Here is a 12981-nt window from a genome sequence, read left to right on the forward strand (position 1 = left end):
AGCGCGATGCAATACAAACTGCTAGCGTCTCAAAAAGCAGATAACTCAGAGAAAGCAAATAAAATAGCATTAAAAAAAAGTGTCATCTATTTGGAATTTTTTTAAGAAAGTGAGGTTCATCAGTAGCTGCTGTTTCTGGAGGAGTGGCTTCTACAGTCGGATCAAGGCTCCACATAGATTCAGTCCTGAACAAAGTCCCCACCCTGCTCAAGCATGCTAGTAGGCTCTGTGTCTCTACACCCCATTCTTAAGAATTTAATTTCTTAGGTGGAATAAGTGTGGAGGACAAGCCTGATTCAACTAGTTTTAGACTGATCCGCATGGATCTCATTGACTCTAGGCCCACACTTACTTTCTCTGGCTTCCTCAAAGAAGGAGTTGAAAGACCAGCATACAGACATACAATGTGATGAAGCTCAGAAGCGCTGTATATTTTTGTATATTCTAAATATTTGGCAAATTTTACAAGCTTTCCAGCAGGAAACTGTCTTGACAAACTGTTTTAGAGACGGTGTCCTCATGAAGCCCAGCAGCTTCTGCTGCAATGTCAGAACTGCAGTAAACCATACTGAAGAAAAATCAAAAGCTTAGATTCAGGCTGTTCCACTTGCCCCAGACCCTGTGTCCTGAATCAAAAATGAATGCAGGAAGCACACAGTGGTCTCTATTCACAAAATCTCTCTTTTTTTATTTTTTAACAAGAAGATGAGGGGCAAAAGGGCAAAAAAGTCATCTATATCAGTTCTGTATAAAGTACATCCATGGTATCCTGTATGTAGATATGTGGTGGTTTTACTTGGGTGGGCGGCTGAGCTCCACCACAACCGCTCTCTCACTCCCCCTCCTCAAAGAGGAACGGGGAGAAAATACGATGAAAAGGGCTCAAGGGTTGAGATAAGGACGAGGAGATCGCACAATAATTATCGTGACAGGCAAAACAGACTCAGCGTAGGGAGATAGTGAGATTTATTGCCTGTTACTAACAAGCTAGAGAAGTGAGAAACAAAGGAAAGAAACCAAAAGCACCTTCCCCCCCATCCACCCTCTTCCACCTCCTCCCCCCAAGCGGCGCAGGGGAACGGGAGAATGGGGGTTATGGTCAGTCTATAGCGCTTCTTTTCCACCGCTCCTTCTCAGTCACTCTCGTCCCCTGTGCTGTGGGTCCCTCCCACGGGATGCAGTCCTTGCTGAACTGATCCAGCGTGGGCTGCCCACAGGCAGCAGCTCTTCAAGAACAGCTCCAGATATGGGTCCGTACCATGGGGTCCATCCCTCAGGAGCGAACTGCTCCAACCTGGATCCCCTACGGGCAGCAGCTCCTGCCAGGTCACCTGCTCCTGCGTGGTCTCCTCTCCACGGGCTACAGGTCCGGCCCGGAATCTGCTCCGGCAGGGGTCTTCCACAGGCCGCAGTCTCTGTTGGTGCGGGTCCACCTGCTCCACCGTGGTCTCCTCCACGGGCTGCAGCGTGGAACCCTGCTGCACCGTGGTACTCCATGGGCTGCAGGGGGACAGCCTGCTTCACCATGGTCCTCACCACAGGCCGCAGGGGACTTCTGCTCCAACGCCTGGAGCACCTCTCCCCCTCCTTCTTCACTGACCTTGGCACCTGCAAGGCTGTTCCTCACTCCTCTCACTCTCCCAGCTGCTGTGTGGCGAAGCATTTTTTTTTTCCCTGTTTTAAATATGCTCTCACAGAGGTGCAAAACAACATCACTTATTGGCTCAGCTCTGGTCAGCTGTGGGGCCCTTACCAAACATGGGGCAGCTTCTATATTCTTCTCACAGAAGCCACCCCTATGGCCCCCTGCTACCAAAACCTTGCCACGTAAACCCACTACGAGATAATATATCTACCCATGGAGATGGAAACACTTTAGAGACAATGCTAGCAATTCCTTGTTTTGTCTGTTTTCCTCCTGAATACTTAATGACAAGAAACTGCAGCTAGGTGCAAGCTGCTTTTAACCTCCATTTTCTGCCAATATTTTGGATAGCCTTTGCATTCTTATTTTCAAGATGAACACAGAGGACACAATAAAGAAGAAAAACAAACAAAAAAAAATTAAAAAATATGTCCTAGCTTCCCTTGTTCCATTTGGTCAATTCTTAATAATTAACAAGATTTTTTTAAATTTTCAAATAAAGTAGACTTACTAATGTGCTTTATGTCTTTTCAAGTAGAATGATTTAAATACCTTTTTGAGATCTATAGAAAACACAGTAATTGTCTGTCCCCAAAATATGTATCTATTAGTTACTTAATTTTTGCTTTGGGCAAACATTGCTAATTGCTTTTACGGTCCCGCTAGACACTCACATATACAGAAATTCTGTTTATCACAATTGTAAGAGCTAGCAAAGCAGCATTTCAAAATACATGCAATAGAAAAACTGGATTAGGGCTAAACTGAATTCACACATTCATAACTGTGTTTAAGCAGACTATTACATTCAGTTTGTATTTCTTTTCTCATGCTATTCAGCAGAACTGAAACTAGGTCAAATATTGCCTATATTCTTACAATTATTATATTTCAAGAGCACAAACTGCTTAAGTAAAAATACATTAAATTTACTATATACAGCTGGGAGTGTAATTAAATTTGGGTGGCAGTAAGACTCGGCTTTATGGAAAGCAGGTTTTTATAACCAAACAATAACCTGTTGATTGAATTCTAGAGGAAATTAGAAATTTGATTAATCAAGACATATAAGTGATGGTGCCACCGAAGTGTTTCAAGAGCTCTGCTGCCTGCTGGAGCTGTTGCCCCACGCTCGCTCCTCTCCACAGTGCACCAGGGTGGAGGCACCGAGTCATGAGTCTAGGTGGGCAAGGACAGGGTGATCCCTGTGGTCTTCCAGCACTCCCAGCTGTGGAGATGCAGCTCAGTTTGCATCTGAAAGCTGTTACCATCTCATATTCAGATCTCTAATTCTTCACTGGATCCAGCCTTGAACGTACCCAAACTAAACAAACCATTCCTCTGGTCCAGTGATGGCTCTTGATGATGCACAAAGGTTACAGTTCCACAAATACCTGTCAGCTTGGTATCTGGAGCCACATATAGTTGATGATAGGTTTGGGAGAGGAGAGTTTGTTATATTGGAAGCCCTAAGTTATATTTACTACTGCCGTCTTTCTCAGGACTGCTGACAAGTCTTTGCCTAATACGCACCTGTAATCCTACAGCTTCATCTCTTTTCTCTTTCAAAATGGAGCTAATGTATTGGAGCTGAATAGAAACAAACCTTTATAAACACGATGAATAAAATAGAAGGAACAAAATAGTCTGTTGTGCTTCAGACCTCAGGCCGTGTCCCTAGAGAGGAGAATGCAATTCAATCTCTGAAAACATTTGCTCCCTTGCTTCTCTTTTCCACTGTCAGCAAGGGCACAATGTGACCTGTTTGTGATGGCCTGTCCACCAGGTAATTGGCAGGTACTACCCGCTCATTTCACACAGGCCATGAGTTTAATTTCCTAGGCTACATTTGAACCAGCCATTTAGAAATAACAGGTTAGCCACCAGTGCCCTGGGCAGTCCTGTCTCATCAGAGGAATTCATACCAAACAGAAACAGCAAACACTACATGCCAATGCCAAAGGCTTTCTGCAGCAGGGAATAGAGATGGGAGCTGTTTGTTTGCTGGATCTGCCTGTACACCTGCTGTTTTCTCCTGCAGCTGCACCCAAGAGTCCTGCAAAATATTTTAAAAGTACTGGATCTACTAGATCTCCAGAAAGCAGCTCTCCCTCTGGTTTTCAATGTTCTTTTGTTTCCATTTTAGGCAAATAAGAAAACACCCTTTCATTAAGTGCCGTCATAGGGCTTTTCCTGAAGAATTCCTTTCTTTAATGAGAGGATTAGCTGCTCACACACCAGTCAACCTGTGAGGCAGTTAAAATTCGATATATAAAGAAGACTTTACTGTGTGAATGGGACTGCTTTATGACTAATTGATGTCTAAGTCCTAATGTAGCTGTTTTGCTCAATAGTAAAAGCTTTATTTAGCTATAGTCGTTCCTTAGACTCCTGCCTGTAAGATCTGAGCCTCTGAAGATACAATGGCTTCCTTTAATTGCAATTTTAGTGAGAGCAATTAGTTATTTTGTTTCGTTGTGTGACCATGTCTGCCTTATAATAATAGGTATGCTTTGATTAAAGAGTAATGAGCAAATTAATAAAACTACTTTTTTTTCTTTTATGGTGGATTATTTCTTGCATTTTTACATGGTAAATTAAAACTATTCTTTTTGTGAGTAACCAGAAAATATGTCAGCCATATTCAGGCACATGCTTTACACCTGCTAGGGCTTAAGGGGGTACGTTTTCGTTACAAGTAGGATTGCAAAGAGGTATAGTATCCTTTTTTTACTAAGAACTGTATTTTGCTTTACCGAAGTAGAGGAGATGAATGGTGCAGTAACAGATCTGCCTGGCTGTGAAGGGGACAAGTAAAGTGATTGCATTACACTGTGATGTGTAGGTTAGGAGTAAAGTAGCTCAACTGGCTGGTGACATTTCCGATAACCAAAGGGGATACAGGAAAATGTCTGGAAATTGTTGTTTGCCCATTCTGCCACAAACCTGGAAATGGTATTTAAAGGCAGAAGCAGCTTTTATTTTGTCTAAAGGGTTGCCTCATCCCTGTGAACTTGCTCCTTCTCCTTCATCCTAACCAACATCCCAACTGGATCCACACATCTTCCTGTTGAATTTACTGTGATCAAAGTCAAAACATATTCCCTGTCTTTTAGTGCTCTGCCAAGAGATAGGTAATAATTTAAATGTCCCAGTGGAAAGAGGTATTTTGAACAAGTGAGGATCACAGTTGTTTGACAGCACACTTCCAACATTATCCTCCCTTCCTCACTCACTGCTTCATGAAATTGATAATTGTGTTTAAGAAGTGGTTGACCAAATAATAAGACAGCCTTACATTTCACATTTAAGTGGTGTTTAAGCAAAATATTTTCTCACAATAGGTTATATTCTTTAAGAAAATGCTTAAGTTAAAAAAACAGATACTCTTGAAGTCAGTGAGAACTGTCTCATTTCATCAGTTTGCCAAGATTTCTCATGGATTTCACTGCATTCAGTTAAATAACTTGCAACAGGGAGTAAAAATGCCAGGTGAAATCTGGCATGCCTTTGTAACTTTTTCAGGAAACAGGACGAGAAGTGAAAATAAAATTTTCTATCCTATTTCAACAACTTCCACGACCGTAAAAATGTAATTATTCATCTCTAAGAAGGACTATACAGATAACAAGGTTCACTTATACAGTTTGGAAAAGATAACCCAGCAGGGGTCATGCAAGTTCCTGTCTACTGTAATAACAATTTCCAGTGACATTATCACGTAGCTAAGAGACTTTAAAAAAATAAGTAATAATGTTTAACTGCTGTTATGAACACAGTGATATATGTGTTACATTGATGATGTGGACATAAAATTTAACTAATCGTGATCTGCTGAAGTGGCATTTAACAGATGGAATGCGTTGACAAAAACAAACAAACAAAAAAGATGTGACTGTAGTGTTACCCAATATGCATATGTTACCCTTAAAGCCTGTTTCAGTTTTGATGTTCATGTTTCTATTAGAAATTATGCAAGAAAATAATGTATTCTGTTAACACTTCCACGAGTTATTAAAAAAAAAAATCCAATACTGTAATTAGCTAGGGGAAATGAACTCCAGAACTCTCAAATTAAACACTTTAAATCTTTTCCAAAAATACTGTAGTCTATAAATATTTTTTATTCTCACTCTAGCCTTCCTTTTGTTGATTGGATAATTCAAACTCATTCTGTCCCAACCTCTGAAGTCTTCAGATCTGCTATATTATGTAGCAGGGTCTGATTGCCCCTTTTGAGGTTCATATTGAGCACACATTGGTGTGAAGGGGGCCACAGGAACTGCAAAGAGGGTATAACCATATCTTCTAGTTTGTGGTTAACGGTGTCATAACTAGTAACAGCACTGAAATGGGTCATGGCATGATCAACCTTCCATGCATCATCTTCTCTTTTCTCTGTACCTTGAATAACAGCCAGCAGTGGCCAAGGCTTTGATTTGATGTTCTAGTGGCTCACATGAAGTGTCTACATGCTTTAGAATCCTTTTCAATTTCAATTGATTCAAGCTTTCAATTGTGTTCATGTGTGCGTACATGTATTTAGATGTTTGTATGTAAAATGTGCATATAAATATATATGAAAATAAAGACATTTTAAGTACTTGTGATTTCAAGGAGTTTTTTTAAGTGCAAACTGGTATGAAGTTTGTCATCTTTGTCTTCATAACTCTATAAGGCGTTTAGAAGAGGGGGGCAGGAATGCAAATATGACTCCTATCATTGATCTCATAATGTCTGACACCACCTCTGTGATACCCAAGCAGTGTGGTGTTAAAATAAGGCTGAGAGTATAGTGAAGGGTTAAGTTGAAGGAATGGGGAGATGCTGCACAGAATAAAATGAGTAGGCAGGATAAAAGTAGAGAATAGGGAAGGAATTAAAAGAAAAGACAGGAGATTTAATATCGCTCATTAGTGTGGAAGCACTAGGAGAAGCAGAGGGAGCCAAGGGGCCGTATCCCTGCACGTGTGCTGGTACGTGATATGGTGGTGACCTTAGGCGTGTTTGCACAGCTGGGCAGCCCCCAGAACAGTCTGATTCCAGGCAATGCAGCGCTGTCAACATGGGGTCAAGATAAGAACAACGACAGATAAAATAAAAGATAGTTACCCTGTAAGGATTGCGTACAGTTCCTCAACCATATTCCTATAGGCAGCTGTGGGAGACACAATATGGACTGAGGGGCCGTCAAAGCCTTAAAGCAATTTTGTGGCTCAAAGGCAATCCTCAAAAAGCATTATTGTCAGAATGATCTTGACGTCTTCTTTATGCCATTTCCTTTCTGGTCCATAGGGATGTTATCAGCAGGCTTTGTAAGTCGTAGGTTTCAAAAGTCTGGGAAAATGTTGTGTGCAGTTCTGATGTCCTCACATCCTATTTAAAAAAAAAAAAAAAGAGAGAGAGAAGAATGAGCCATTAATTCAAATTCACCTATATCCTATTATAGGTTTCTAATCTTGTAACAAGTTTTACCAAGCTAAAAACATTTTGGAAAATTAATGAATTTTTATTTGAAGTGAGAAAACCCATACTTTTAGTATCTTCTTGTAGAACTGCAATTATCTAACAGGCTTTTGGGACTGGCAGATTATTTGGAATGAAACAAACTTTCCTAGGGAAATAAAGTAAAATAGAAGGAAATCTAGTGGTAAAGAGGTGATTTCACTTCCTGGCATTTTGCCTAGACTGACCATTTAAGAGAGAGTCTTGAAGTATTTGCTTGAAAATAGGCAAGGAATACAAGCTAGTAAGAATAAATTCAAGAGAGAGCAGCTGTGAAATGGAGAGGCAGCAGATGCTTGTCTACACAAGCAGTTAATTCAGAATGAAAAAAATAAAAGGAAGGAAGAGTATTCTGAGCCTAGTGAATTAATTGTTGTGGAGGTCATAAGAGGTAAGCATGCCTTTTATAGAAATATCTATTGCCATTCGTTTTGTGAGACTGGACAGTCTAAAAAGGTTTTAGTTCACTTTACTGATGCATTTTCCCCTTTTCCCTTTATAAATAATCCCCTTTCTTGAAGCATTTCCTTCTCCAGAAGGTCTAATGTTTCAAATGTACCTCATTGTTTGCTTGCAAAAGATAGAAGCAGAGACTTTAAATTACTTGTGTCCTATAGACGGAGAAGATTTCAGAAGAACTTGCTGTACAGCATGATGTTTTTTTGTTTGTTTGTTTTCCTGTTTAAAAAGACAAGCAGTGCTGTTCTTTGTACTTGTATTTCAAATGTGTGCAGGGATACTTATTCTAGCTGTCTTAAACGGCTCTATACTCATAAAATGGTACCTAGGATCTCAAAATTTTACGTGACATAAAAATCACAAGGAAGTTATTGTTATACTCTGGAAGGAGTGAATTTTGAAAAGAGACAGGCTCAAGAAACAAAATTGGCATTTGCCTTTGGACTTTCCATGCTCCAGGATGTGGAGTGTTCAGAACTGGGGTGTTAATCCATGTCTACTTAAAGCAGGAAAATTAAAATTATACTTTAAGTAAAGAAGTGTTTACTTGCCAGAAATGGCTAAGGTCTAAGTGATGGATGGGTCATAGCTGTATTTCTTTCATGCTGCAATTAAGATCCTAGCAGTAGTGACAGTCTTTCACAATTTAAATTAAATAAATAAAACATCTTTGTTATGACATTATGAGAATGTTGTTTTCAAAAAAAAAAAAACTTTTTAAAGTTAAAGTCTATAAATGCTGGGAACCAAAGACCAACTGTTTCCACAAAGAATAAAACAAGCTTATGCTTAGCAAACCCAGTTCAGAAGACACAGTCACATATTCTATACATAGAATCATACAATCATTAAGGTTGGAAAAGACCTCCAAGATCATCTAGTCCAACCAGCCCCCTACCACCAATGTCACCCACTAAACCATGTCCCTAAGCACCAGGCCCAACCTTTCCTTAAACACCCCCAGGGACAGTGACTCCAACACCTCCTTGGGCAACCCCTTCCAATGCCTGACTACTCTTTCTGAGAATAAATGTCTCCTGATTTCCAACCTGAACCTCCCCCAGCACAACTTGAGGCCATTTCCTTGAGTCCTATCATTAGTTATCTGGGAGAAGAGGCTGACTCCCAGCTCCCCACACCTTCTTTTCAGGTAGCTGCAGAGAGCAATAAGGTCTCCCCTGAGCCTCCTCTTCTCCAGACTAAACAACCCCAGTTCCCTCAGCCGCTCCTCACAGGACTTGTGTTCCAGGCCCTTCACCACATTCATAGCCCTTCTCTGGACACGTTCCAGGGCCTTGATGTCCTTCCTGTAGTGAGGGGCCCAAAGCTGAACATAGTACTTGAGGTGCAGCCTCACCAGAGCAGAGTACAGGGGTCGATCACCTCCTTGCTCCTGCTGGCTACACTATTTCTGATACAAGCCCGGATGCCATTGGCCTTCTTGGCCACCTGGGCACAGTGCTGGCTGGCTTATGTTCAGGTGAGCAACAATTAGCACCCCCAGATCCTTTTCCTCTGCACAGCTTTCCAGCCACTCTGCCCCAGGCCTGTAGCACTGCATGGGGTTGTTGTGGCCAAAGAGCAGGACCCAGCACTTAGCCATGTTGAACGTCATCCCATTGGCCTCTGCCCGTTGATCCAACCAGTCCAGGTCCCTCTGCACGGCCTTCCTACCCTCCAGCAGATCGACACTACCCCCAACTTGGTGTCGTCTGCAAACTTACTGAGGGTGCACTCAATTCCCTCATCCAAGTCATCAATAAAGATCTTAAAGAGAATCGGCCCCAACACCAACCCCTGGGGAACACCACTGGTGACCAGTCGCCAGCTGGATTTCACTCCATTCACCACTACACTCTGGGCCTGGCCATCCGGCCAGTTTTTAACCCAGCAAAGCATGTACCTATCCAAGCCATGGGCTGCCAGCTTCTCCAGGAGAACATTAACAGCTATGTACCCACAAAGTAGACTTGATCTTGCAATTTTCATCCACAAGTAAGTTTTGTTGTTATGATTATTGTAATGTTATTTTTGTGTTTTGGTTGTGTCACAGGCCATGGATCCCTTTTATTTTCACAGGTCCTGTGAAAATATCTGCAAATTTAACCAATATTAACATCACAGAGCTGCAGACAACATGCAACCATTATGTGTCTCCATTAGAACTAGGCGTACTAGCTCCCACCTGAGTGTATAGCCAATCCATTGGGTTGTGTGCTGTTCCCTGTTGTGTGTGTGTGTAAAAGCAGCAGTGTGCACGTGCGACCTGCAGATCCAGACTCTTTTGCCCATGTATGGACATTTGTTATTATTTGTCCCTATTATTCTGGGCATCATTGAGAAAAATATGTAACCTATTCATATGATAAAATAAAGCCCTAACTATTGTTTAGCTGAAAAAAAAAAATAAATCATATAACCATATTTAAAATAAATCATGAATAATAACCTATGAGAACAAACAGTAGCCTCACTTCCTGGCTTCATTTAGAGTAATGCCAGCCACAGGCTGCCCTTGAAGATTATTTGTGTGCATGGGTTTTCCCTAAAGGGAGGGTCTGTCATCACTGCTCTGCTAGTTTCAGACCTCAACCACCATATACTTTGTCAAATGCTATGTGGTACAAAAGCCCAGTCACAGCAATTTGTTCCTCAGCTTAATTTTAATTTTAATAAATTAATTTTAATTTAATTATTGACTGTAGTATAAGATGGGGGAGAGGTTAGAATCTGCAGTTTATTTTAGCCAGCGATGGACAGTACAGGCAGACCAAATTCCCTGAGTGGTGTGCTCATAATCAGTAACATTTTTTGAGGTAAGGCAAGCAGTAGCATTGCCGTCTCTCTAGCTGCCCGTTACTCAGGGCGACAGCCTGCAATCCAGCTGCATCACTTGGCACTTGGTTCAAAGGGCCTTGGTTTAATACTAGTTGAATAGGAAAGGTCAATAAGAGGTTAGAAACAATTGAATATTAATAAATAAAAAAGGAATGGGAGCTACAAATGTTTGACCCATCCCTGCTGATCCGATATCGATCTTAACTGGAAAAGAAATGTCAAACCGTTCCCCACCCAGAGATCTAGAAATTATTCTGATGTCTGTCAGTAAAAGATAAGGATCAGACCAAGAATAAATTAGCAGAGTGACAGAGAATAAAGCATAAACAAACTAAGAACAATAGTTACTGTGTGTCATCTACAAATACCATGTGCTTATTTGACAGAGCACATCCTGCTTATGTCTGCTCCTGCAGGACAGTGTGGGCATGCCATAGAGACTTGTCCTGGGTAGGGAGGTCAGGCATGAGGAGACTGCTTAGTGATGAGGTTGCAGGCTCTTGGAACTGCAACTGTGGCCTCACATGGAGGGAAGATTGGAGGCAACGGGTTTTTCTCTACACAGAATTTCCATCCTATTCCTTTCCATTCTGACTGTGTAGTGTCCATCCTGCATATTTTACCCTGAGAGCACCCAAATGTATCTACAAAGGACTTTAGGCATCAATCTACCATTTCTAGTTCAAGAGTGGATCTTCAAAACCTCCATTGTGCTGTGATTAGCCATCCAGAGACAATTCCCCAACACTCCCCTTTTCCTACCTGTAAAGCAATCTACATTTTTCCCACTAGACCCCCATGTACACCTTGACATCAAAGTTAAGAACTGTCCCTCCTGTATTATTCTTATCCTCTGATCACAGGTGAATCGAACAGCCAGTCACACGAAGTGCATGAAGTCTTGCACAGAATGCAGTTGGATGGTAGAAAGGCACATCAGGGAAATCCTGTAGCCTGAATATTAAGGCATTTTTCACAACAAAGCAGAGTTCTGCTGCAGTGATTATTTCTGTATTTTAAATCCAGTGGTAACATTTTTTTTCAGAAGAGACTGATATAGAAACCTACATAAGATTGCCTGATCTTTTCCAGAAGCATGGAGTTTTTGCTTTATATCCCTGCTCCACAATCTGACAGAGGAAGGATTTGAACTTTTATCTCTGACATTCAAGTAAGCATATTAATCACTAAGCTGTCGTGTTTTTTTTCTTTTTTTCTTTCTTTTTTTTTATTTTTTTTAAGATAGACTGACTTCATATCGCTTTTCTGATTTACGGGAAGTATACTAACTGGGGATTTGGTCTCAGCAAAACTCCTTTCCTTCCTACTTCCAGACAGAAAGCCCTTAAGCATGTCTCCATCCTCAGCTGAGTTAGGAACATAGTGCATTTGACAGATTGCTCCTTTGAAGTCAATCCTAAACTGAGATGTGTCTGCTATATTCAGATTGCTTTACAAAGGAAAGAGCTCTCCACAAAACATCTAGAGAAACAGTGCTTTTTGCTGAAATGTTCTGTGTTTGCCTCTTGCCACTTCAGGATCAGGATGGTAATGTTTGCTGCTGTAAAGCCAGTAAGAATCATCCACTTTTAAATGTATTGGTTTTAGTCTTAGCCGATCTTTGCACCAATGTATGAAAAAGGGATTTTTTATTCTTCACAGTTTAAATATTCCCCCCACACACACACAAAAAGGGGGTGGAGGAGGAGGAGAAGAAATCACTTTCTTCAGTAATTCCCCAAAACTTTATATTTCATTTTAATAAAATTTAGGGGAATAAATACACTTAATCTCAGCTAAAATCTCAACATTATATTTTAATAAAGATGCTGAAATAATTATGACTTCAAGTTACTGCTCACAATTGGTAACATTTCCAGGGGAAACAGGAAGGGGGCTGGGTCAGTATTTTTAATTTAGCCAATTCTTTGGTGGAAGACAGACAAGGGAGACAGCCAGAAGAGATAAAGCTTCCAGTTCTGAATCCCCCCTGCCAGAACAGCCATATTAGTCACTACAGAGAGAATTTATCGTGTCCTTCTGACACTGTAAAGATTAGCTTCCTGGTTTAATTATAATTGGTTGTACAACATATACAGTATATATATATACATGTATATATATATTTATCTTTTTTAATGTGAGGGGAATCTCCCATGCTTATGAGAAAAGTCTGTAAGAGGCACTGTTTTCTCCCAGGCAAATAAGTAAAACAGGATTAAGAAATCTTAGAAAAATTTAAATTACTTTTTTTTTTTTTTTTAGGTCAAGCAAGTGTTACATGAAACATCTCTCCTTGAAAAGTAGGCTTTATGTAGACATCCAGCTTTAGACTTTAAGTTTAAACTTGTATAATCACACATATTAACTGCATGTGAATATGCAATGCCAGTTCAAAGAGGTACTTAACTACATTCATTGCTGATATGCTGGATTTATGGCAACTGGAAGAGAGGACCATGAAACCTTGCTCTCCCAGTTCCCAGAGGGGCTGAAATGTTTCTACTGTTCAGTAGTCCTGTATGCTTGTCACC

The 12981-nt window shown here is 40.7% G+C and overlaps 2 long non-coding RNA genes across 3 annotated transcripts in view; one reads left to right on the forward strand and one right to left on the reverse strand.

Annotated features, from left to right (window-relative positions):
* Window positions 1-949: 949 nt before the first annotated feature.
* LOC310900204 overlaps window positions 950-12981 on the reverse strand; it is a 49750-nt gene continuing 37718 nt past the window's right edge. Inside the window, exons 1-2 of one of the 2 annotated variants that reach the window (XR_014584911.1) lie at window positions 7180-7225; window positions 950-7021 (exon numbers count right to left, since the gene is read on the reverse strand). This is a non-coding gene — a long non-coding RNA (uncharacterized lncRNA). Of the gene's footprint in view, window positions 7022-7179; window positions 7226-12981 lie in introns of those variants that run through there. The other variant, XR_014584910.1, reaches the window with a different exon arrangement.
* The window catches only part of LOC310900206, a 36822-nt gene continuing 34086 nt past the window's right edge, over window positions 10246-12981 (forward strand). Inside the window, exon 1 of the long non-coding RNA XR_014584912.1 lies at window positions 10246-11618. This is a non-coding gene — a long non-coding RNA (uncharacterized lncRNA). The remainder of the gene's footprint in view (window positions 11619-12981) is intronic.

This window comes from Anser anser, assembly GCF_964211835.1.
Source record: "Anser anser genome assembly, chromosome: 5".
In the NCBI taxonomy this organism is placed as follows: domain Eukaryota; kingdom Metazoa; phylum Chordata; class Aves; order Anseriformes; family Anatidae; genus Anser; species Anser anser.